The sequence below is a fragment of the Marmota marmota genome, unplaced genomic scaffold, assembly GCF_001458135.2.
Source record: "Marmota marmota marmota unplaced genomic scaffold, marMar, whole genome shotgun sequence".
NCBI classification, from domain to species: Eukaryota; Metazoa; Chordata; class Mammalia; order Rodentia; family Sciuridae; genus Marmota; species Marmota marmota.
The window spans coordinates 1,273,225-1,296,722 of NW_025999963.1; the positions used below are offsets into that span (position 1 = coordinate 1,273,225).

At 31.3% G+C, this 23,498-nt stretch overlaps 1 protein-coding gene across 1 annotated transcript in view; it reads right to left on the reverse strand.

Moving 5' to 3' along the window:
- Window positions 1-6,789, reverse strand: part of Cdh18 (cadherin 18) — a 672,909-nt gene extending 666,120 nt beyond the window's left edge. The window contains exon 1 of the mRNA XM_048803133.1: window positions 6,722-6,789. The gene's annotated coding sequence lies outside the window, so the exon portion shown is untranslated. The remainder of the gene's footprint in view (window positions 1-6,721) is intronic.
- Between the last annotated feature and the right edge of the window lie 16,709 nt (window positions 6,790-23,498).

The window sequence follows — 23,498 nt, forward strand, 5'->3', positions numbered from 1 at the left end:
CATTATAGATATTCAGATATTTTGTTCAGAAAAAAATTCCAAATATTATAAGTTTAACATATAATTAATAAAAACAAATTAATATCACCTGCCAAAAATTATTTCCAACATACTATTTAATAACAATCTCTGCTAAGGGTAATTGAATCTTTTATTTGAAATAATATTTTGTGTAATCTAGCCTAATAAAAATAGAGGAGTTTTAAGAATCAGAGTGCCAAACAAAACAATGTTGCATGATCATAAACTGCAGTTATTTTTGTTATTAAAAAATGTTTCCAACATGGTAATGCATTCTGCCTGAAAATAGTCAGACTTGTCACTGTGTACCCAATTTCCCTGACCCCACATGTCCCCACTGGACTAGGCTTATCATTGTGGCAATGGAAAAGAAAAACCAAAACACATTTCATTTCCCTTTCCACAAGTACCAGAAAATTCCAATTCATGATATATTTAAGAAAACTTGAAGGAATAATTTATGTTTAAGTAAATCACAAAATTTCATAATTTGGACTGAGTGGGAAAAAAAAAGTAATAAGGCTCATTATGACAAATAAATTCAAGTATTACATAATTTCTTGATAGTTTATGATTTTCAAAACTTCTCCACTGTTAAAAAATTTATTTGACCTGTGCATGATTTTACATAGTGTATTATGAAATATGTTTTCATTTTATGTCCTTTTCTCTGCTTATAACTTTTTAGAATCATATAAGTAGAACAATAAAACTAGAAAAACAATCTTCTAAATCAAGACTAAAGTATTTCCTAAATTTTTTATTTAATCTAATTTGTTCTTTAAAGAATAGATTTTTTTTCTGTGTCTATATAAAGTAACAATTGACAAGAGAATTGAAAGCCTAAACATTTTAGTTTGACTCAGGATCTCTCCTCCTGTGATTTATTGGAGCCCAAGGGTTGCATTAAATCAGAACTAAATGGCAGTTTGTTAGTGGATATGTCTTCAGTTCTATAAAATGGCTTTTCTTGTCCTTGCAGAGTAAACTTCATAAATAAAACCCACCTTCATGTTAGAACTAGTCACAAACTCTATTTTACCTACAAACAGAAAAGTCTGGATACATGATTTTTGCAGTCATGTTGAACCAGATGGCATTACGTTGCAGTATATTCTAGTTTGAAACAAGTGAAGTTATATCAAAAGAGGTTCTAAAACATTTTTATATGCTCATAAACATGTTGGATTTGAATCCAAGAACAAAGGTTACCCCAGACGACTTATTCTTCTGAGATAGAAATCACAGCAATGGAGAAGATAAAAAGAACAGGTGTCAAACAGACCAGTTGTGATACAAGATAAAGCTCTAAAATTATAGGCAGAAAACCTAAGTATGAATACTCATTTGATCTAGATTGTGTTGTTCAGTAAATTATCTGAAGCAATTACGATTACCATTACTTAGGTAATTAAGAACAGTCAGAGACACATCTAACATATATCACATGCCCAGCCCAAGGTATGATGTTACAGTTACTCAGAAAGTTTCATAGGATTGAATAAATGATATGAGATAGGTCAGAGTGCCCTATATAAGCATCCAACACCACATATTAAGAAAATATGCAGGGCTGGGGATAGTGCTTGCCTACCATGCACAGGCCTGGGTTTAATCCCTAGCACTGCCAAAAAAACTCACATACAAGACAATACAAGAATGCTTAGATTTGAAATGATTGGGTTATGAGACCTGACCTAATCAGTGCATCAATTCCCAGAAAAGAGATTAACTGTAGGCAGGCAGGGTGAGACTAGAGGAGGTGAATCATTAGGGGTAAGCCTTTGGGGTTTGTATTTTATCCACTGTGAGAAGAACTCCTCACCCCACCCCTCTTCTCACCATGTTCCCAGCTGATATCCTCCACCATACCCTTCTTCCATGATGTTCTGCTTTTCTAATTAAGCCCCAAGGAATGGAGTAGGCTCTCTATAGACTAATACCACTAAAACCAAAAACAAACTTTTCCTCCTCTAAAATTGTTCTTGTCATGACTTTTGGTCATAGCAGCAAAAAAAAACTGACTAAAACATATGTTAAATCATAATAAAAATCTTCACAAGTGTGTGGGTCCTTGACAGTTACTTTCTAAGTAGACTTAAATTTTCACTGCAATATGGCACATATTTTCACAAAGCACTAATATAGCAATGCTAATGTTGTCACTATTTTTGACATACAAGATCTTAAGAAAAAAAATTAAAAGAAAGAAAATGGACACTGTTTTGAGATGTTTTGATGTTGTTCTTGTTTTAATAAGGGGTTGTGATTTTTTGGTACTGAGTTAAATAATAATTCTCAAAATTTGAGAAAGGTGGAGAAACAATAAATAGAAATAGAGTGAAGAGCATCCATAGATTTGTAATTGGTAATTGCTTCAAACCAGTGCTTATCACATAATTTGGCCTTCAGTTAAATTCTACAGCCTATCAAACATACACCACAGTTAACTCAAAAGATTTTCATTTGGAACATATTTTATGAAGCTGACTTATGAAAATTCATTTTATTGATGAAAGTATAGTTCAGTGGTAGAGTACTTGCTTAGCATGTGCAGGGCTCTAGGTTTGATCCCCAGCACAGAAAAAGGAAAATGAAAAAAAAATCTCATCTGAGTTTGCACAAGTTTTTTTTCCAGATGCTCTTTTTATTTGCATTTATGAATTATTAAACACTGTATTGAAGAAACCACTTACAAACATGGCTGTGTTTTCCAAATGATCCATATGTCATTGCAATTTTTTAAAACTTTTGTCTATCCCTTTTTGTTGCTATTTACTTAAAATCCTTTTTACTCACAGATTCATTGGGAGTTTGGTGTAAGTTATTAAAAGCTCTAGGCAGAGAAAATGCTAAACAAAATTATGTAAAGTTTTGAAGGGATTTGAAACATGAGTCTAGTATTGTATATAAAGAAATACAGGAAATAAATATGCAAAGGAGATAATCATCAATAACTATTTAGAAAGAAGCCAATAGCTCTGATTACCAGCCTACCTGAACCAATGTGCATATTCGGATAAATCAAACTGCCTGTATCACCATATTTATGGTTGGCTTAGAGCAAAAGGCTGGCTTCAGGAGGAGCTCCAACCAAATAGCATTTAGTGTCCTCATCAATATAAAGGAGAACGAAACCTGTTTAATTAAATTGTTCTAAATATTAAATGAAATTGTGTATTCCTATTACATGGCAAATGGTTTAGAGTGGGCATCCAATAATTTATATTAAAAAATATAAAACTTGACATGTGGGAAATTTTCCTGTAATCAAGGAAACATCACATGGTTGGTTAGTCAGCTACTCCAACACCTGGCAGCCCAGCTCCTGTTCTGCGTTCAGCTCAGCCCCTACTGTCACTTCCTTCTGGTTTTCAGTTGTCCCTCAATGGAGACAAATAACTGTAATTCATTCCTTCACAGACAATGAATCCTAATAATGTGTTAATCAAATAAGAAAGTTTATGTTAATGGGTCAAGAAGCAAGATGCCATTGTTCCCATATCCCCCTTTAAATATCTGCTTCTGATACCACTATTTTGTAGGTATATTCTATTAAATTGACCCTTCAATATTTGTCCCTCTTATTTCAATTCAATTAATATTTACTAATCCTATTTTATGCAAAGTATTGACAATTAACCCTGGGAACTAGAGAGCACCTCTCTGGAGGAAACATAAAAATAGAATATATATTCAAATATAGAAAGGATGCTTTCCTCATAATGATGTTTTCTAAAGTTGTAAAGGTTGAGACTAGGGTAAGAAGGAATTGCCAGTCTGTAATAGGTGAAAGATATGCAGGGTTTTTTTTTTTTTTTCCTTAGTAAGGACAGTTTTAATAGTTTCAGACAAAGCATATAAGCACTCTTATTTTTCAATAATAAATGTTTTATAAAGTAGTAATAGGAAGGAGAATGAAGAATATTAATTAAAATGGATGTGGTAGAATGTTTTGACATAGAGAAATGTATGAGAAAAAGTACAATTAGATCAAAGATGACATTGTACTTGTGAGTATTCATGGAATAACTCCTAAATGATAATTAATTTTTTTTTACTTTACAATCATCACAAAAAATATAGTTTTTTTTTAATAAATACTGAGTAGTTTATATCAATTTATGTGAAATAAACTTGTGAACAATAGTGGAACATAAAAATATATTAGCATGAGGTTATTTTTGTGAGAAATTAAAGATACATTTTTTATCTGAGGTACTGCAGTGATTGATTTACTTCCAACTAGATCTGGGTTATTTTTTTTTCAATGAGACGTGTTTCAAACAGCTGACACAGTTGAGTAAGTGAAACGGTAAATGCTTGACATTAAACTACATGAATAATGCTTTTCGCCAACAAATGTGCAAGAAACTTGAAAGTATATAATCATATTCCTTCTCATCAACTGTCAATGTGATTGTATCCCCAGAGGGTGAGACAGGCTTATAAACCCAGCCCATTTACACAACAAGTGGATTTCTCTTTGCATTTTTCTTTGCTTCACACGGGCAGCATCCTGCTCAATGAAAAATCAGTAGCACAAGCACTCTCTCTCACTCTTTCTCTTTTTTAAATATTTTTGTTGTTGTTGTTGTAGATGAACACAATGACTTTATTTATTTATTTTATGTGGTGCGGAGTATTGAACTCAGTGCCTCATACATTCCAGGTAAGCGCTCTACCACTGAGCCACAACCTCAGCACATGCTGTCTGAGGGAAAGGTCCCTTCTGTCTCTCTCTAGAGTACAAAGCTTCTCCATAACACAGAACAGAAACATCTCAACACTCATAACTAGAAACCAGAGTTTTTCCCTTTCCAAAGAAATCAGAGCAAAAAGTCAATCTCTTCTTCAGGTCCATATCCTGTGTTTATTGTTTGGCAAACTTTGACAGGATTTATTCCTCTGTACTTAAGAATACAAGTGTGAGCAAGATCTAGAGAAAGAAGGAATTGAACTGTTACTTTGTTCAGAAACCTTCCTCCTCCCTTATCAAGAGAGCCTACCCCTGCTTCAACCTGTTGATTAAGGTAACCTGTCCCAGGGATTGTCCCTCCCTACAGGAAGTTGTTAATCATGCCCCCTTCATGCTCAGATCACTCTTCCTTGGCCCTTCCAGCCTACCTGTTTCCCACCTTTTAACCTATCCATCCACCATTTCTGGGGTCTAGTCACTTACCAGGAAGGAGAGAGATAGGGAAGTAAGCAGGAGAATAAAGGAAGCCAAGGACATATAAAAAGGCATAATGCCCTCACTTCTGGGAATAATGAAATACCAGCTACTGCCCCCTTCTCTTTCCTGGGAGAAGTCTAGGTTACCTTTATTAAAAAATAAACCCTGCTTTATATGCTTGCCTCAGCATGCTTCTCTAATGTTATACTTCAACATGTGAAGAAGCAGGACTTGTCACCGCTTACTGGGGGTATCAAAGTGACATATATGAAGTTCTTGGCTTACTTGGTTAAAGGTACTTACTTAATGAATTTACTTGGATTACTTATGAAATAAAGGGAATATTTAATTATTGGGTGAACAAAGCATGTAAAAATATATAAATAACCAAAGCACTATTAAGTTCAGTAGATTAGTTATGTTTTTTTCTAATATTAATTATAAGAAATATATATTAGTACTTGTTTCAGGAAGAAAATGGGAAAGAGTAAGTATTAAATAATGTAATCGACTAAAAGGACATTTTGTGATATTCCAAAGGGTATTTTAAAAACACCAAAAATTATCCCAAGTAAATTTCCAGTGTATATCTGTATAAATTATGTATTGACATTCATTTTATAAATGCTTTTGCAACTTACATACTTTACTTCTCATAACAATTAATTGAACACTTTAATACAAATGAGCACAACTTTACTTATCATCCTGACTATGCTTAATTATTTAAAAATATGCATAGTTTTGAGCATGTCTGTAAAAAAAATGTCCATCAACTTTTAATACAAATTTAAAATGTAAGACATTAATTTATAATATATTATTAAAATATTTGAATGGATATTGAAATTTCAATGATTAATTTTGTCTGTTTTCCACTTACTTATATAAGTAACTAAGTGAACAATATTGTATTCTTTAACTTTGTATTGCATAGAACTTTGTATAAATTTGGCTTAGTCCATCCAAGTTCAGGCCAACATTAAAAGTGAGTAAGCTTGCTCTTATACAAATCAATAAATGATGATGTTCTATAAGCTCTATTATAATTCTTTCTGGGGTTGTACTATCAAACTTAGTTCCAACATGAAGAACAAATGATTCAGTGTAAACATGATTTTTTTTTTACAATTACCTAGAGCCTTACGGACGGGACTGATTATTTTTTAACATGAATTTGACACAAACAAGTGAGGATTAATGAGAAAAATTGTTAAGTCCTCATTGATGGGCTCTTCAAGAAATTTAGAATTTCCTATAGAAGTCAGCTAATGAAAATTCACCTTTGCTGGTTCTATGATAATTGAAAAAGTACATCTACTTGATAAAATTCAAGAGGTTATTAGAGGTAATAATGCATTGAACGATTTTTTAAAAGAGTAATTTTAAAACACAAAAGAAAATTCACATGGCCAAATATTTATATAACTCAGAATAGACATACAATATTTTTAAAGAGAAGTATATGACAACAATTTTGATATTCTATATCATTTATAATATAACAAATGTTACAAATTTTACCTTACAATTCCCTCTATGAATATTTGATGTCATGTATTCTTATATGTTGGTGTACTTGAGTCCTGCAGGGGAGACAGAAAAGAAAAAAAAAATATGAAAACATGCACATATATGTGTGTGTCACTACAAGTAAAATATCATTGCCAGGCCTGGTGGTGCACACCTGCAATCCCCATGACTCAAAAGGATGAGGCAGAAGGATTGCAAGTTCAGAGCCAGCCTCAACAACTTAGAGAGGCCTTAAGCAACTTAGCAAGACCAAGTCTCATAGTAAAAAACAAACAAAGAAAAAAGGGCGGCTGGGCATGTGGCTTAGTTGTTAAGCACCCCCCTCCCAGGTTCAATCCCTGATACCAAATAGATATTATATTATATATTATAAATAACAGGGGTGAGATGGTAAATATACTTTGTAAAATTTGAAAGGTTTTAAAATCTACGTTTATTTTTTAAGGGAATGGACTTTAAAATTTTTTCATTTATTTTTAGTGTTTCATGGCACAGAGTTTTGAGAAAGAAACCACAGAATTTCAGCTGAGTTGGTACTTGTTCAGATTTGAGTAGTCCAGTTTTGTTCTCTGAATCTTTGTTCTATTAACTGATCAACATGAAAAGTGCCCCTTGTACAGCTCTGAGTACTAACTTTAGTGTTCCATACTTTGGAAAACCTAGCCAGGCCCCAACAAAGCTCAATATCATAGTATAAATTATCTTTAGTAATTTCAAATAACATAGTAATGATCTTAAATCCGTTTTTAAGATCGTTACTATTAATAAATTTAGAGTGATTCTGATGTCAATAAACGACACATTTTGAAACAAATGGGATATTGAAGATCACTGTAGAAATCAATTAAATTTTAAATTGTATGTATAAAAGATACTATCAATCAGTAAGTACATTATTCTAGAGTTGAGACAATTAGACATTTGACAAATTAAATAAAATGTCTTCAATATTTTATAATATATGAAACACAATTTCAGCTGGATTGAAGTGTTAACATTGAAAAGCCATGAAACTAAGAGGTATGATCTCAGGGCTAATGAAGACCTTTCAAAACTAAAAGCCAAAGACATGAGAATTTTTTTTCCCTTGATCTTCTTAGCAAAAATCAGCATAACATGTTCTCAGTTTAAAAGGTATTTTGATTTATGATGTCCATTTCCTAAAATGTGAAAAAGAACATTATAATGTTCAAACAGATCCCTAAAGCACATTGGGAATAAATCAACAGGACAGATTATCATCCAGCCATGATTGGAGTATCTACAATATGCCAAACATAACTTTTACTGGGGATACAACAGTGGAACAAAGAGATAACAGCATCTACCTGAAGATACAAAGTTTGGGGAGGTGAAAAGAAGAGAGGAGACTCAAGTATACATACAAACAGCAAATATCTATTTTATGTAGCATCATCTTAAATGATATAAAGAAAATTAAAATAGATGGGATTAAGAAATAGGATTGTTCATACAATTAGAAATGTCAAGATAGATGATTTTGTCATCAAGGTGGAACAAGGGAGCTGAAAAAAACATTTGGTAAAGTACTGAGTTGGGAAGCGTCAACCAAAGAACCTGAAACTTAAGAACCACGCTCAGGAAGGTCCAGGGAAAGAGAAATGATACTCATCGCGACAGGAAAACTGGAGACAGTGTGCAATGTTCTGTAAGTGCTGTGAAGAGAAATAAATCTGTCGCAGCTTGGAGTTTTCTATATCTCTCTATTGCAAGTTTAATTTCAGGATCTCCTGATAGAAAGTGTTTGGATGCTCTGTCATCATGAACTAGCATCAATCATTACTGATATGACATACTCTCTGTCACTCATGTAGAAACAAGATTGTTGGTGAGCAGCAATAGTTTCCAAGAAGTAATGCTACAGATTGAGATATTTGACTATTCTACTAAACGGAAACCCACATGTAAGAATGGAGGAACAATTTATATGTAGCATCTATTTCCTGCTAGTGTTAAATTTAGGTCCACACTAAATGAAGTTAATAGCATATGACTTATCTATCGCTGCTCCATTGCTGGAACAGAATAAGCTGCTCCCTAACAGAAAGTCACACTAATGCACAGCTCTGATTGTGGCACAGGCTGCCAATTTAACTATTTAAAATACAGAAAGAGAAAATTAATTTGATAATTGTTCTGAAGTAGTGGAATCAATTCTGTTCATCAGAAACTGTCCTCAGTGAACAAACAGCCCCATTTCCTGTGTTATATACCTTTATTCAAAAACAATGGAACAACCCAGTCAAACACTTCCTGGAGAGGATTTGTAGTATTTTATCCTTATTGAGAAACATATTTCACTTTCACTTTAAATCACACTTTCTTGTCACTACTTCAGCAATTTCTGGGTACTTAATGTTTTAAAATGCAGCAATTATTTTAGAGAATATTTTCACAGTACTCATTTGCACTTCTGAGTTCCTGGAAAAATAAAAATGTACATTCACAACCAGAGAAGGAAGAAGGAATATGTTGGAAAATATATATGTAGTTGCTTAAATGTATTCTCAGTTATTATATAGGTCACTGTTTCAAAGCTATTCATGTTACAGTGAATTCCACTTCATTTCAGTTCATTCTCCAATTTAGTCTTATTACACATTCACAGAAACTAAAGTTTTTGCAAGTTGTCCAGAAGGAAGAAAAACAACAACAACAATATGTGGCAGAATAATAAAACTATCTTAGGATTCTTTGCTACAATTTGTAGCTGTGGTTTTAATATCAGGTCAATTCAATGTAAGAGTTCATAACTGTATTTTAATCCTTTAGAATTTCTCAGACATAGTACCAGTCAATAACCGGGATCAACTATACATATGTACATATGCACACATATATATACGTACTTATATATGGGCACACACACACAGATTTCAGTTAATGTAAGCTCTTCTTCCGAAATGAAGTCCCCTTCTCAGGAAAACTCAATTCAAAAATCATTTTCTCATCAATAATTTATTTAATGCATGAACCATCTTTACTAAGCCATTGGTTTTAGTCAGCATCCAATAATTTAAATGGAAGGGCAAATCCACCATGTGAAATATTAGAATAATATATAATGTTAAAATTGCACATAGACTTAGATATTTTAATTTTAAAACTTCATTTAGCTTCTAAATTAAAACTTATAACATTATATTGGGTCAGCAGAAATTTCATAAGTAATTCATGAACAAATTAACTAGGGCATTCATTAGTATAATTGCTTTTAGTTCTTTTCAAATACAATTCCCAAACTCTATGATATGAATATTTGAGATTATTATTATTGCCATAATATATGCCAATATCATATTTATTTGGCAGAAAAAGAAGATCAAGAGTACTATACTATGAAATGTATACCCAATAGGTTAATATTGGCTTATTTGTGTCCAGAGCACTAGTGTAAGCAAGTATTAGTTATGAAGCAAAACACTGGGTATTTTGTCCTTGAGATTGCCATAAGGTCAGTCCTAGATGAAATGTTGATTTTAGATGATAAAATTCTGAGCCAATAGCATAGGTAAACCATACCTAAACTCCTGATCCATGGAAACTTTAGGATGACTTGTTACCAACAGACAAAATAAATACACATTATGATATTTGAAAATAGAGTACTGTTGCATAAAAACACCTTGGGTGGGGTAAGGGAGGAAATGAGTGACTTTGGAATCAGAAAGTTGGTAAAGCCTGGAAAGATTTTAAGACACTTGCAAAAAGCCTTAAATACCCTAGGGCAGACTGTTTAAAAACTATTTAGAATATATTGACAGTGAAGGATCTGAAGGAAGTAAGGAATGTTACTAAGAATTAGAAGAAGGGATATAAACTCATGAGAAACCTAAGCAAAACTTTGACATAAGATTGATGGGAATATACAGTTATATGCCAAACATATAAAAAGGTTGCCTGCTTTCTTCACCTGCTTATGCTAAAATGTGAAATGAGAGATAAATTGAAGAGATAATGATAAAACATTAAACTGAATGATTTGAAAAATAATCGGCCTCACTAAATAATCCAAGATACCCTTCAAATATGGCAGCTGAAATTATATCAGTGGGGACAAATGATGATGTAATTGTATAACTTTTAGCCAAAAACTTAGAAAGATCCAGAAATTGTGACTTAATCACAGTGTTTCCCTTTTAGGAGATTAAAGGTATGCTTTACAGATTTTCTCAACCAATAGCCATGAGGAAACTTCTAGAACTTGAAAGGCAATGAAAAAAAAAATCCAACATTTCAGAACTGTTATGGACCAGTTACTCTTTTTTGTTTCCCATCTTTCTAGTTTTTGTACCAGAAACTTTGTAACTATTGTCTTACAGCTGTCCCATCATTATCAATTGGGAGGATTGGAAGCTAGAAGTTTTCTTCTTTTAGTTCATCCTTTGGATGAACACTTGTGTACCAGGAGCTCTACTTACTGGGTTATATCCAGGCCTTTCATTATGTGTGGATTTGATTTAGATTTTCGACATCAAGTTGATGAGATTTTGACGAACTGCTGAACTTGGATTTGAAATTCTAATGAGAGGAGACTCTAGAAGGAGGCAAATATATTTCACCTTTCTTCTGAATGACTTAAATAATTTTGAATCAGAGGGTGGCATATTCCCACATCTGTGATATAGAACCTAAGTAATCATCTTCCCTTGAGTGTGTTCAAAAATCTAAGTATATGATGGGATACTGGCTGTGATGATGCTATGTAAGTGTGACGTTATGTAAGATGTCATCATGGTAGATTGATTCCTAAGGCTTTACAGAACTAAGATAGTATAGTCATGCATGACTCAATCACTAGGAAGCATTCTGAGAAATGCATTCTTGGGTAGTTTTGTCATAGAAACATAACAGAATATACTTACACATACCTAGATGGTACAGTTTACAACAAACCTAGACCACATGGTGTGAAATCATAGATTGTACACATATATGGTATATATGCATGTATGTAAACACAAGATTAAATCAAACACAAAGGGAAATTCTGTTATTAGAAGATGCATTAACCAAAAGATGAATAAGACTACCACCAGTGTTACATGAGGACTTTTGATTATAGTAACCTTGCTTTTTCTAAGTAGAGGACATTCTTAATGAAAAAAAAAATCATAGTTATATTGAATATCTAAATGAATTACATAATCATTCATTATCAAGTATTATGTTGTATACATAATTGTATGTGCTAGAGTTTATGTGACTAACAGTGCAACAGGTTTGTTCACTCCAGCATCATCAAAAACGTTTGAGCAGTGTGTTGTGCTATGATGTCATAATGGTTACAACATGACCAAGTGTTGAAAACTTCACTTTATCTTTGGGACTTCCTTAATGCATTTTTTTCTTGTCAAAAACATTGTTATCTTTCATGACTATATTGATCAAGACCTGAGGATACTTATACAGGGTGGAAGAGACCACTGGATAATGCCAGCAAGGTGAGGAACGAAGTTTCACAACTGCAAAAAACTAAGTCATTTTCAAAAATGTTTTGAATTGTAGAAAACCTTGATCCTATAAAATACAAGATAACAAATAGATGCTGTTATAATCCTGTAAGTATGTGATAATTTTTACATAGCAATTAATAATTTGTATATCAACTTCAAAATGATATTAGGAAGAAATAAATTCCTAGTTTAACTAGTTGACATAGAAAGATATAAATGCATATTTAATGTTAGTCTCAATTTTTTAATATTTTATTTAAGGAAGGTAATAATTATCAGTAGACAAATTTTAAACATTTTATATATTCTTAAATGTGTATTTCACATTAAAAAAGTGGAAAAATAAAAATTTAGAAGGACAACACAAAGGTTTTGAAACACACCGAGCAACTTCAAGTTACAAATAAGACCATGTTTCTTAATACTTTCATGGTCTATTTGCATTGACTATAAATGTATGATCATTGCTCATCCATTTCTTTAGCTCTTGGAATAAAAAATGAATTCTAAGTATTCTATAAATAAGGACTGCTGAAGTAAAATAGTCATACTCTGTGTCATTTGATTTTGTACTTCCAACATAAAAGTGATAAAACAGCCCCTTTTGACTGAATTACATTGGAAGTCATGAGCAATACAACTCCACTACATAATATAATTAGGAGTGCAATGAATAAATAATCCTCTGCGCCTTGAAACAAGGTGCTGTTCGTTCATTAGTGGGAGGGTCATTTGTAAGCCAATTTTGTTATTACCCTGAAATGACATTGTTGTTAAATTGTGATAAAGGGGAAATCATAAATTGGGTAAGAATTTTAATGGTCGTTATCTTCATTAGTTAATGAGATGTGCTAATTATATTCTTAAATGACAGTGATTTAGTGTCCCTGGCATAAAGGGCCACAGAGCAATAACTAGGCCAATCCCTTTCAGTTTGTTTTTACAGTGTAGGAAGAGATATAATAACTGAGAGTCCAAATATGGTAATTACTTTATATAAAAAATCATTAAAGTGCATCCCTAAATTATGCAGTTATGCCAGGTTTTGTGTTGTTTATCCATACAATATATTTGCATAAAATTTAAAATACTTAGAATGTGACACAGAAAATTTCAGTAAGGCAGTGTGGTCCCTAGATCCCTGGCGATCCCTAAGATACTATCAGTAAAATGTGATGTCAAAATAATTTTTGTAAAAATTAAAAGATGCATTTTCTATTTTCACTAGTTGACAATGATATTAGTGGAAAAAAAACAATGATGTGTAAAAAAATTGTGCTTTTCTTTCATCTATCTCGAAACGTAGACATATATCAAAATATCACTTGTGCCCTTTAAATATATACAATGAGTCTTAGTACAACTTATAGAGGAATAAAATTATGTCATGTCCTGGTAAATGAATGGAACTACAGATCATCATGCTGAGTGAAATAAGCCAGACTCAGAAAGTCAAGGCTCAAATGTTTTCTCTTATATACAGAAGCTAGAAGTAAATAAGTCTCAAAAGTTGTGAAATCTCAAGAAAATTGAAGGGGAAATAGGGCACTAGATAAAGGGGAAGAAGAGGGAGGAGGGAAAGAAATGTAGGAACAATACAACAAAATTCACCAAAATATTTCATGTGCATGAATTACATATCACAATGAATTTTACTTTTTTGTATAGCTATCATGCACCAATTCAAAAAGAAATCAATATAAAACATTAGCTTGCTGAATAAAGAAACACAATTATTATTTTTCAATTGAAACAAATAATGTATTAAAAATACTGGCACCTAAGTGTATAAATCAAGGAAATGGCTCTAAACCACAGAAAAGAATGGAGAAGAAAAGAAGTAAGTTTGTCCTTAATAAATGACAAATTATAAATAATAAGAGGAAATATACATGAAACACACTATGAAATGACATGATCATCTTCAGGAAAGATGTGTAGTTGACATGATGCGATGACATGCGTGTTAATCTAACTCTTTTATCATGAAATATAATTTCACTTGTCACAAAGTCAAAAAATAAAAACTGTGATTATAGTGTTGTAGAAAGCAAACCTAAATATAAAAACAGATTCAAAAACTCACATCCATTAAGCTACAAGCCAGACTTTAAAAAGATTTCCAAACCAAAACCTGTTTTAATCGTGTTTTTCTTTCTTTTTTTTCCCATTTCTTTCTTTTTTAATTTTTCAGTAGATATTTTTTGAATGTGAACAAAGGGAACTTGCCATTTCAAGGAATACCACTGATCGCACTTCTGTGAATTATGATAATCAATATTTTTAACAAATCTAAAAAATATGGAAAATTTGTATCTTCCCCTTAACTTTGCTAGGTTTCCAATATTTAGAAATATTAATGATAAAACATTTGATGATATCAGCAGCTGGAATTATTTATAATGAAATATGTCAATATTTGAAAGATATGTGAATCTCAATGAATAAATACTTTCAAAAGATCAATGAATGATTTTCAAAAGCATGGACGGATAAAACATTTAGTCAAAGCATAAGGATGAACAATGGATTTTAATGAGCAGAAAATGAAGAATTCAGTAATGTTGTTTCAGATCATGCTTGGCAAACGTCCTTAACAAAAATGGGCAAAAATGTTGAATTTGTGTAGAGAACCAAAAAGGAAAAAAAAGTTCAATTATCTGAAAAGAATTTAAAATACCTCACTTTTCACTCTGAGACAGACATTTTCTTATACTTAATTAAGCAATATATCACAAGTTTTGAAATATGGAATTGATATGAATATTCATATTTATTAATCCAGATATTAAGAAGATTTGCAAATGTAGGAAAAAAAAATACATAGTTTTGATTTTTGGTCTCATAAAATGTTTGATAAAATACTTATGTCAATATATTATGCTTATTATTTTTAAAGCTAATGTACATTAAAATCATAGTTATTATTTATAATATAGACAATTTTAAGATATACAAATCGCGTTTGTTAAAGACCTTCGATCCTTGATTCATTTTAAGATTCTAAATTTGTCCCAAGAAGAAAATTGTAAGAAAACCACTGCTCATGGTAAAATAATGTCAGTAATTATATTGGACAAATTGATGCAAAAAGTGTAATAGGTCAAAGAACATAATTATGGATGTGCTGTTAATCTACATGAGCACTAACTTGAGTTAAACTCTGAAAGCTACAAATTATCAGAAATACAATAAGATTTATTTTATTTTTTGATTCACTAATATCTCTACCATATTGGAAAAGGATGTTTGCTATGCATCAGTGTTTTGAGGACAATGATATATGAATGCATTTTTGCATTTTTGTTGTATCCTTATGTCTTTCAATTTTTCTCCTCATATTCTTCCTCTCTCTTGTCTATTTTCTTTATGTTTTCCAACCAATAGCCATTCTCTGTCAGCTCCTCTACCACTCTTCTGTGATTTTTTACTTCTAGCTTCTCTCTTCCTCCCTTGAAAATATTGCATACTACACTACCTCAGTTCTGTCATCCACCATTTGAAACTGTAAACCGTTTTAACAGATTTTCTGTTTGTAGTATACATAGTTATTGAGCTCATCATTTTGGTTTAATGTGAGAAAGCAGTACACACCATAGTAGGAGTTATTAGGTTTAAGGCTATGTATTGTCTGCAAGGGTGCTCTTGATATTGGTCGCACCATTGAAGGAGAGGTGCTAAATACCTCCATGGACACTGTAGGTCTACAGGGTAGAATTTATTCTGCTTTAAATTCATACTTCTAGATGGGAAAACACACTAACCATATGAAAAAAAGAACAAGAGAATATAGAGCCCCAAAACAAATAAAGATGCTTCAACAACAGAAGTCACTGATAACACAGTAGAAGAAATGTTCAAGAAGGAGTTAAGATTGTACATAGTTAAATTGATATATGAAGTAAAGGATAGTATAAGGAGTAAATCAAAGGAAAAAATATAGGAAGTAAAAGATCAATTTAATAAATAGAGATTGTTAAAAAAACAGAGATATTTGAAATTAATAAAACAGTAAATCAGATTATAAATTCAGTAGAAAGCATCACCAGCAGACTAGACCACTTGGAAGACAGAACCTCACACAATGAAGACAAAATAAATAATCTTGAAAGTAGAGTTCACCATGCAGAGAAGATGGTAAGAATACAAGAAGAGAACATCCCAAAATGATGGGATAATATGAAAAAAAACAAATGTAAGAGTTATTGGAATAAATGAAGGAGCAAAGATACAAACCAAAGGAATTGTCAATGATATAATAGCAGAAAAATTCCCAAACCTAAAGAAAGGAATGGAAAATCAAATAAAAGAGCCTTACAGGACCCCAAATATACAAAATTACAGCATACCCACACCAAGAAACATTATAATGAGAGGGACTAACACAGAAAATAAAGATAAAATCTTAAAGACTGTGAGAGAAAAAAATCAAATTATGTGTAAGGGAAACCAGTTCGGATCTCAACTGATTTCTCAACCCAGACCCTCAAAACTAGGACATCCTGGAATAATACATTTTAAACTCTAAAAGAAAATGGATGGCAACCAAGAATTTGATATCCAGCAAAATTATGTTTCAGATTTGAAGATGAAATTAAATCCTTCCATGATAAACAAAAATTAAAAGAATTCACAACTAGAAAGCCTACACTACAGAACATTCTCAACAAAATATTCTACGAGGATGAATTGAAAAAAAGAAAGTGAAAACCAGCAAAAGGAGGATTTACACTAAAGTGACATTCAACCAAATGAGAAACTAAGACAAATCAAAAACCAGAAATAAATCAAAATGACAGGGAATACAAATCATATCTCAATAATAACCTTGAATGATAACAGAATAAACTTATCAATCAGAAGGCATAGATTGGCAGGTCAGATTAAAAAGCAAGACCCAAGAGTTTTCAAGAGACTCACCTCATGGGCAAAGACCTCCACAGGCTAAAGGTGAAAAGATGGAAAAAACTTATCACTCATATGGATTGCGTAAACAAGCAAGGGTTTCCATTCTTATCTCAGATAAAGTAGACTTCAAACCAAAGTTAATCAGAAGAGAGAAAGAAAGACATTTCATACTTCTTAAGGGAAGTATATATAAGCAGGGCATAACAATTATAAATATTTATGCCCCAAACAATGAAGCATCTATGTACATCAAACAATCCCTTCTCTATTTCATGAGTCAAATATACCACAACACAATAATACTGGGTGACTTTAACACACCTTTCTCACTACTGAACAGATATTCCAAAGAAAAGACAAATAAAAAAAAAAACTATAGAACTAAATAATACAATCAATAATTTAGACTTAAGAAAAAATATAGAATATTTCATCCATCAACAACCAAATATACTTTCATCTCAGCAGCACATGACTCCTCTAAAATAGATCATATATTATGCCACAAAGCATCTCTTAGTAAATACAAAAAAAAAGGCATGCCCTGAATTCTACCAAACCACAATGGAATGAAATAAAACATCAACAATAAAATAAAAAAAAATACAAGCTACTGTAACAAATGGAGACTAAATAATACACTATTGAATGTTGAAAGGATAGTAGAGGAAATCAAAGATGAAATTAAAAAAATTAGTGGTAAATGAGAACACTGATACAACATATCAAAATCTCTGCCACATTAAAAGGGCATTATTAAGAGGAAAGTTTATTGTATTGAGCACATTCATTAAAAGACTAAAAAAAGTCAATAAATAAATGAGCTTACACTACATCTCAAAGCCCTAGAAAAAGAAGAACAAATCAACACCAAAAACAGTAGAAGTCAGGAAATAATTAAAATCAGAACTGAAATCAGGAAATCAAAACAATAGAAACAACTTAAAAAATTGACAAAACAAAAAGTTAGTTATTTAAAAAATAAATTAAGTAGATAAACCCATGGGCATGCTAACAAAGAGAAAAAGAGAGAAAACTAAAATTAATAAAATACAAGATGAAGAAGGAAATATAACAATGGACATCTCTGAAATACAGAAGATAACTAGAATCTATTTTGAAAATTTATATTCCAATAAAATACAAAATATCAAAGATATCAATGAATATCTAGAGACATATGACCTACCTAAACTGAATAAGGAGTTCATACACTATTTAAACAGATTAATTTCAAATAATGAAATTGAAAACTCCATCAGAAACCTATAAATGAAGAAAAGTCCAGGACCAGATGTATTTTCTCAGCTAAGTTCTACAAGACTTTCAAAGAAGAATTAAAACCAATACACCTCAAATATTCCATGAAATAGAAATGGGCAAAACCTTTCCAAATCCATTCTACGAGGCTAATATCAAAATCAGACAGAGACACTTCAAAGAAAGAAAACTTTCAGCCAATATTCCTGATAAACATAGATGCAAAAATTCTCAATAAAATTCTGGCAAATCGAGTACAAAAACATATTAAAAAGATCATGCAACATGATCAATTGGGTTTCATTCCAGGGATGCAGTGTTGGTTCAACATACAAAAATTAATAAACATAATTTCATAGTGATAGATTAAAAACAAAAATCATATGATCATCTCAATAGATGCAGAAAAAGCATTTGACAAAATACAGCACATCTTCATGTCCAAAACAAACTAGGGAAATATACCTCAATATTATAAAAGCTATATGTGCTAAGACCCAAATCAGCATCATTCTAAATGGAGAAAAATAATAAACATTCCCTCCAAAAACTGGAACAAGAATGTCCTCTTTCACCATTTCTATTCAACATAATCCTTGAAACTCTAGCCAGAGCAATTAGAAAAGAGCAATTAAATGCATACAAATAGGTAAAGAAGAACTCAAAGTATCCCCATTTGCTGATGTTATTATTCTATATCTAGAAGATTCCCCCCCCCCCCAAAAAAAAAGTTCCACCAGGAAACTTCTAGAATAAATGAATTCAGAAAATAGCAGAATGTAAAATCAACAAACATAAATCAAACATGTTCCTATACATCATCAATGAATCCACTGAAAAAGTAATTAGGAAAACTACCTCATTCATGATAGCCTCAAACAAACAAACAAATAAACAAACACCTGTGAATCAATCTAACAAAAGAAGTGAAAGACCTGTACAATGAAAACTACAGAAAGAAATTGAAGAAAACCTCAGAAGATGGAAAGATCTCCAATGCTCTTCTGTAGGCAGAGTTAATATTGTCAAAATAGCCATATTACCAAAAGCATTATACATATTTAATGCAATTCCTATCAAAATTCAAATGACACTCTTAATACGGTTAGAAAAAACAATCATAAAATTTATTTGGAAAGATAAGAGGCCCCAAATAGGTAAAGCAATACTTAGCAAGGAAAGTAAAGCAGGAGGCATCCCACTACCAGACCTTAAAATATTCTACAGAGCTATAGTAAAAAAAAAAAAAAAATGGTAATGCCACCAAAATACACTTATAGACCAATGGTACAGAACAGAGGACACAGAGACAAACCCACATAAATAAGTTTGTGTCATAGTAGGCAAAGGTGTCAATAACATTCACTGAAGAAAAGATAGCCTATTCAACAAATGGTTCTGGCAAACTGGAAATCCATATGTAGTATAATGAAATTAAACCTCTATCTATCACCGTGCACAAAAATCAACTCAAAGTGGATCAAAGACATAGGCAGTAGAACAGAGACCCTGCTCCTAATAGAAGAAAAATATGCCTGAATTTTCAAAATGTTGGCCTAGGATCTAACTTTCTTAACAAGACTGCTAAAGTGAAAGAAGTAAAATCAAGAATCAATTTAAATGAGATTCATTCAAATTAAAAAGATTCTTCTCAGCAAAAGAAACAATCAACAATGTGAGAAGAGAGCCTACAGTCTAGGAGAAAATCTTTACCACATGCACCTCTGAAAAAGCATTAATCTCTAGGATATATAAAGAACTCAAAAAACTTAACAATCCCAAAAAAAAAAAAAAAAAAATAAGCCAATCAATAAATGGGCTAAGAAACTGAACTGACACTTCACAGAAAAAGAAATACAATTGATCAACAAATATATGAAAACGTGTTCAACATCTCTAGCAATTAGAGAAATGCAAATCAAAACTACTCTAATATTTTATATCACTCCAGTCAGAATGGTAATCATCAAGAATATGGTCAACAATAAATCTTGGCAAGGATGTGGGGAAAAGGTACACTTATACATTGCTGGTGGGACATCAAATTGGTGCAACCACTATGGAAAGCATTATGGAGATTCCTTAGAACACATTGAATGGAACCACTATTTGACCCAGCTATCCCACTACTTGGTTTATACCCAAAGGACTTAAAATCAGCAATCTACAGTAACGCAGCCACATCAATGATTATAGCAGCTCAATTCATAATAAACTATAGAACCAACCTGGGTGTCCTTCAATAGATGAATGGATAAAGAAAATGTGAGATATATACTCAATGGAATACTACCAGTTTTAAAGAAGAGAGAACTTGTGGTATTTGCCAGTAAATGGATGGGGTTGGGGAATATCATGCTAAGGGAAATAAGCCAAAACCGAAAAAACCAAAGGCCAAATGTTTTTTCTCATATGTGGATGCTAATTCACAATAAGATGGGGTCCCTAGAGAAGAATAGACTTACGTTAGATTAGGTAGAGGGAATTGAAGGGAAGAAATGGGAGGGGATGTGGGGATAGGAAAGGTAGTAGAATGAAACAGACATTTTTACTTTATGTATATATGTGACTGCATGGTCAATATGATTCTACAACATGTATACTCAGACAAATGAGAAATTATATTCCATCTATGTATATCAAAGTGCATAATTGCATTCTACTGTCATGTATAATTAATTAAAACAAATTAAAAATAATTAAAAAGAAAAGAAATGTGGTGATTATTTAGAAACATGGAAGACTAAAATGTATTAAACACTTTTTTGGAAGTTGATAACCTGTGGTTGGTAGGAACAAATTCTGATTTGATATTTCCGATTAATTTTGACTCTGAAAACCCTGACTCTACATAAGGATAAGGACAATTCAGGGTATTTATAATTAAAATTTTAAAATGATTTTTAAAATTGTATATCACAAAACAATAGTTTAAATTAATGCCTTTTGTAATTAAAAAATGAATAAATTAGATAATATGTGGATATTATTTATGTATGAATGCTGTTTTTGCTTATACTCTGATACTGTATAAGCAAAATTAATGATTTAGTTTTTGAAATAATAACATAGTTACTTTAAAATTAGAAAACCATTTTCAGTAATTTTTATTATTAAAGCATTTATTAATAGATGAAATGCAATAAAATATAACATGCAAGAAAAAATAAGGTTTTTTTCATGCAGAAATCTTCATATGTTATTTTCAGCATTAGAAGTACAAATATATTTGATTCTTTTAAATTTAATATAAAGATTACTATAGTGGCTCTATGTGCACAATAAAAAATTAGAACAATGTAGAAAACAACCAGATTCCTTTCCTACAAATACCACAGTTAGATTCCACAGAAACAATTCAAATAGTGTCAAAATGTTAAAATATTGAAGGCACCCACGTATTAATAAGGATGTACTTGGGCCATCAGGTCTCTGAAGACAAAACAGGTCTTTACATGGGAAGAAGACAAATAGGAAAAGACAAGTAGACTGAGCCAAAAGTAAGCAAGAGAGAAAGCAACAACAAATACAACAACCACACACACACCCACACACTGTGAAACTTTAAGGGTTATTGTTTCAGAATATGGTTATAATAAAGTTAGTAAAATTCCTCCTTTAAAATCATAAGTAGAAAAATAGAAACTAAAAAATCCCTCAACTTGTCATTAAACTTTGTAACAACAAACATATCAAATTCAGAATGAGTGGTGACATTGTTCATTAAATTGAATGTCAAATATCATATTTTTAAATTATAACAATATAAGCAGAAATAATTCTTTAGCTACATGGAAAACTTTTCATATTGAATCTTAATGTTACAGTTGATAACTCATTAGAATAGACTCACATAAATTACACGAGTAAAAATAAATTTAAAAATAGAAAATAGGTTGTTGTGTTGCTAAATGAATACCATAAGGAATAGATTTCAGGCATAAAAAAATTATTCCTTGAGATCAGAAAAAAATTATCTTGTGATTTAATTAAAGGATGTTCACAAAATAATTATTAAAAATTCCAATATAAAAATGATGGTTTTACATTGCTGATACCTAAAAACAGGAAAATTAATAGTGTGGGATTTTATTTCTCACCACAGCTTATTAAAATGTTCAATACATTTATTAATTATTTGATGGGATTCCACAAACTTTGAAGTGGAGATGGCTTCTGCAAGCCACCACTGAAATGTAGGAGCATATGTAGCCTTCAAATATGATTAAAACACACTTAATCCAGAACAATAGAGTAAGAGAAACTTTCCCCACAAAGGAAGGTAACTATTACACTTCTCTAGTTATTTCAATACAGGAGTGATATGGGAAGACAAGTAGACTGGTCAAAGAAAACAAAACCTGAAAAAAATGCAAGCATATGTGCATATCTGATATATGACAGGTACTTTTCAATGTGAAGAACTTTTTAACAAATATCTTATTGATAGCTAACTAATAGGAAGTAATACTGTACATTTTTCCATAGCAAAAAAGAGATCCAGAAGGATTACATGATTATCTATGAAAAAAGTCTTTAGAAAACAAAGCAAGGCAATATATTTACGCATTTGAAGTAAAATTTGTATGTATATCACAATGTTACAAAGTTTGAAGAAATATAAAAAATTATGATTGGAATTTAAAATTTTGTTTAGTACAATTAGGTACTAAGAAGATGAATACCAACTCTCATTTATGGATGGTATTTTAAAAACATAAGTTACAATGCATCAATAAGCCTTAATTATAAGAGAAAAAAAAAAAACTTTGCAAATCACTAGGGGAGAAAAAGTCTTAGTCCCAGCAATTCCTAATAAAGCAATCAATTTTTCTAAAAATATAATAACTATTATTCCTTAGTATTAGTTCAATTTAACATGCAATACAAACAAAAATTAATTTTATTTATATTTATAAAAATGTGAACAATCATATAATACCATTTTACTAATGATTATAAAAATATCCATGTATACGTTGTTTATAAATAATATTATACAATTTATTTATTTATTTATTCATTTTTATTTTTATTTTACTTTTTGGATTTACTCCAGAGAGACCCTTCCACATATTCACCAAGATAGAAAAAAGAAAAGGAGGCAATATTCAATGTGTTCA